This window comes from Symphalangus syndactylus, chromosome 1 (genome assembly GCF_028878055.3).
Source record: "Symphalangus syndactylus isolate Jambi chromosome 1, NHGRI_mSymSyn1-v2.1_pri, whole genome shotgun sequence".
Lineage (NCBI taxonomy): Eukaryota > Metazoa > Chordata > Mammalia > Primates > Hylobatidae > Symphalangus > Symphalangus syndactylus.
In genome coordinates, this window is record NC_072423.2 from 142,986,606 (window position 1) to 142,991,132 (window position 4,527).

General features: G+C 41.4%; 1 pseudogene; it reads left to right on the plus strand.

Moving 5' to 3' along the window:
- The first annotated feature begins 408 nt into the window (after positions 1-408).
- On the plus strand, positions 409-3,319 carry LOC129489246 (large ribosomal subunit protein uL1-like; annotated as a pseudogene).
- Positions 3,320-4,527: the final 1,208 nt, after the last annotated feature.

Below are 4,527 nucleotides of genomic sequence, written 5' to 3' on the forward strand. Positions count from 1 at the left end.
ATAACCCCGGGGTGGGGTGCATGGGCACCTGGCACTCTGGAGAAGCTGGAGCCCGTCCAGGCACCGTGTGTCTGGGACAAAACACCATGGCCTTCTCTACTCTTGGTTCTGCCTATCTGAGTCTCATTCTTTTCTCTTCCTTAGTAGCCCGGGGCAGCATTCCGCAACTCAAAATTCAAAGGGTGGAAGGGAGCTGTCTGTACCTTTCCAGATCATGGATGTAAGTTGGGCCACATGGCCACCTCTGAACCAGTTGCTGGCTCCAATTGTGGGGCAGCGACTGACATGCCTCACTACCCTCCTGGAGTCAGGAAGGAAAAGTTTCCTGACAGAGGGTGGAGCTGAGTGGGGGTAGAGGGAAGTTTGGTGTTACCTAATGAGAGGGGTAGCGGTGAGGACAGACAGCAGATGTCAGATGGCTTCTGTCACAGGTGAGTGCTTTGTTGCAGAAGTGATCCAGTGTGGCTAGTGTTTTCTAAGTGTCTTGGAGTGAGGAAATCACACTTATTGAGCAGCTATTCAGACATGAGGCCCCTCACTCCTTAAATATTTAATAAAATGGGTAATTTTCCCAGGGTACACGATTTAAAACAGACTTCTAATTGGCAATGTAGCATGCTAGATGTTCTCAGAAGCCTCTCTGGTGTGGCTGAACTGAAAATGCTTGATAGAATTTATTTTTTTAACGAATGACTGGGTTGGTGGGAAATGAAGAGATGACTGGGCTGAGATTTTCCCGGCTTGGTGAAAGAGAACAACAGTCTTGAGATTTGGGAAACCTGTGGCAGCCATGGAGGTGCACCTCTTGATCTTTTTTGAGAAATAACTGGCCATTCAGCTGCAAGGAGTGTAGATTGTTGACAGTCCAGACCATTGCCTTCTGCATCTGCTTCAGCCATTGAGCTAAGGACATGCACTGTGTGGGTGGCCTCCACCCAGTGACTAAGCACTCCTTTAATAGGCAGTCTGATCCACGGTTCCCCGTGAGTTATTTGAGACTGTCCACTCTGCATCATGGTATGAGGCTCTCCCAGTACCATTCTGCTTCTGGCCCTTGTCTTTCGCAGGTGTTAGCCCTTGATAGCCCTTTTACACTAGTCTCTTAGTCTCTGAATCTGTTTGCTGGAGGAATGAAAATGACACAGCTTCCAACAACTTCCAAGTAAGTTTTAAACACACACCCTGGGGTATCTACACATCACGGTAGAACATAAAAACAGGATCCAATAATCTTACAATCCTTAGCCAGAGAAGAAAAACAGGTGCCCTGAGAAGGAAGACAGATTGACAGCTGATTTCTCAACAGCAACAATGAAAGCTGGAAAAACGAAAATTGCTGAGGAAACTAGAAGTCTAGAATTCAACACCCCTGTAAGTATTTTTCACTTTGAGTGTCAGTTGTTAATTATTTTTGCTTGCTGAAAAATCCCTTCATGTCATTCTATCTCTTAAGAAAATGAAACTTAAGAAGGAAGATGATTTTACAAAGAAATGGTGAGCACAGACAAGGGGGATGTTTTGAATCTAAACATGCCCATTGCATGAAACTGGTCTTCATTTTGGTAGCCAGCAGCCATCGGTGGCTATTTAAATTAAATAAAATTGCCCAGGCACGGTGGCCCATGCCTGTAATCCCAACACTTTGGGAGGCCAAGGCAAGCAGATCAACTTGAAGTTGGGAGTTTGATACCAGCCTGGCCAACACGGTGAAACCCGTCTCCACTAAAAATACAAAAATCAGCTGGGTGTGGTGGCAGCGGCCTGTAATCTCAGCTACTTGGGGTGGCTGAGGCAGGAGAATCACAAACCTGAGAGGCAGAGGCTGCAGTGAGCTAAGATCACACCACTGCAAGAGAGCAAAACTCCATCTCAAAATAAATAAATAATCACTTAATAAATTGAATTAATTAAGTACGCAGTTCCTGGGTTGTATTAGCCACATTTTAAGTGCTCAGTAGCCCTAGTGATTAACGTATTGGATAGCACAGATACAGAACATTTATATATCAAAGAAGGTTATTGGTCATTGCTGGTATAAAACAGTGTTTTGTAATGTGTAGGCTTAAAAATCAAGGTATATCTAGAATATTGGACAATATGATATGTAAGTTATAGAAGTGGCTGGAAATGAATTATTCTCAGGTTTTTTATTTGTAAGGAGTAAAAATTAGAATTTAAATATGCATTTTCCAAGATAACCACCAAAAGATAGAAACGGTATAAACTAAAAGGGAAAAACATGGAATGAGGTGGAAAGATCTCAATCCAGCTGGAGGGCAGAGAGAAAGAAAGAATAAAACCTAGGAACTAAGTGAGGTGAATGGAAGATACAAACTATGATGAAAGAATTAAATCCAAATCTATAGGCAATCAACATGAATGCAAATTAATTAAACTCAGATGAATTTTGGTGGCATGTAAATAATAATAAAGCTGTAAATAAAAGCCTTTTGACTCTCAAAAGAGACAAAGATTGTAATGCCCTCCAAAAAAATTAGAAAAATGAATCACCCTGAGATTATAGAATCTTTCTACAGCTTCCAGGTGAGTCATAAACTCCAATATCACCACCTTCAGCTGGATGATTAGATATCATTTGGGAGATTCCCTCCTTTAAAAAGAGGTCTTGCTCTTTTCTGGTTAGTGTTGTGCGAGAAGCCACGAACAGCAGGGTCTCTGGCGACACTTGGTACGAGGCAGTGCAAAGAGTCCTGCCAGGGAACCAGCACAAGCACCGGAAGTTTTTGGAGAAGGTGGAGTTGCAGATCAGCTTGAAGAACTATGATCCCCAGAAGGACAAATGCTTCTCAGTCTTAAGTCCACTCCACTCTCCAAGTTCTCCCTCTGTTCCTTGAGGGACCAGCAGCACCGTGACGAGGCAAAGGCCGTGAGTATCCCCGACGTGAACATCGCGATGCTGAAAAAACTCAACGAGAATAAGAAACTGGTCAAAAAGCTGGCCAAGAAGTATGATGCATTTTTGGTTTCAGAGTCTCTGATCAAGCAGATCCCACGAATCCTCGGCCCAGGCCTAAATAAGGCAGGAAAGTTCCTTTCTCTGCTCGCACACAGCGAAAACATGGTAGCCAAAGGGGATGAGGCGAAGTCCACAATCAAGTTCCACATGAAGAAGGTGTTATCTCTGGCTGTGACTGTTGGCCATGTGAAGATGACAGACAATGAGTTTGTGTAAAACATTCACCTGGCTGTCAACTTCCTGGTGTCATTGCTCAAGAAAAACTGGCAGAATGTCTGGGCCTTATATATCAAAAGCACCGTGGGCAAGCCCCAGCACCTATATTAAGGCACATTTGAATGAACTCTACTGCTACCAGAAAAAAAAAAAAAAAAATCCCTATCAAATCTCGTTAACTAATCTTTGTGCTGTTAAATTATGAGGCTTTGACCCCTGGGTACACCTATCTCATCTAAAAAGGGACACTTGACTTCTATTGAATCTTAAATGTCCACCCTAGTATCTGACACTAAATTCAAGTTAACCAAAGCTTCATCTTCAGACCTGGGAGAAGATGACAGTCAAAATAAACTGCTTTCATATGACACTGGGCCAGTTAAATCATAACTATTGATTTAGTAATTTTTCCTTCATCTAAATTAATATACTTTGTTCTATGCCTTAATGCTAGATACTTTAAATTGTCCAGATACCTATGAGTTTCCTTTTCCTGTCATTGTCAGAGCTAGGCAGTGCTTATGTCCTTTTTGTTTAAAACATTGGTAATTCTATACATGGCTTACAAAATTGGGTAGGACAACGAAGATTACCTTTCTCCTCTCTATCTGATATCTCTGAAGTTTAAAAACCATTTAGAATCCACTGAGCTTAATCTATTTTCATTGCTAATGCTCCACTGCTAAAACTGTATAAACACCTTCCCTCTAGGCCCAGCCACTATCACAGAAGAGGTGGAAATGTGCGAATGTAAGGGCCAAATTTGAGGGATAAAAATTATTGATGCTGTTTTTTGGTTGGTGAAAGAAAAATTAAGTTAGATCCTCTAAATCAAAGTAAGGCATACAGATGCCTAAATAGCTGGCAAAATAAGGGACTTTGCTTCCTGGTTCATTGTATGATCCCTTTTTAGCCATCCGAACCATAAAGAATTTTCTACTTCTCACAGAATTAAAAGAAAATTACCAAGAAGATATCAAGATACCTGGTTGCAAAGCCTCCTAGGTATAATGTCCCCAGTTATGAGATTTATGCAGGTAGATATATACAATTTTTTTAATCAGCCACCTTAGAACAAATTACTAAAAAGGCTGCAAAAAGCATTGTGGCACAACAGAAGTCTCAAAACTTAGCTTAAATGGTTTTAACAGAATGCTTATGTTTTGTATAGCTAGTTGCTGTAAGTATGTAACTAAAACCATGGCAGTAGCTCAATGCATGGAATTGATAGTTAAGTCAATTTTGTTGCCATGCCTTTTGACTTTTGGTTCTTCACTGTTATGTTACAACTCTCCGCATAATTCTGTAATTCTTTGCATTAGCCACACCAAAGT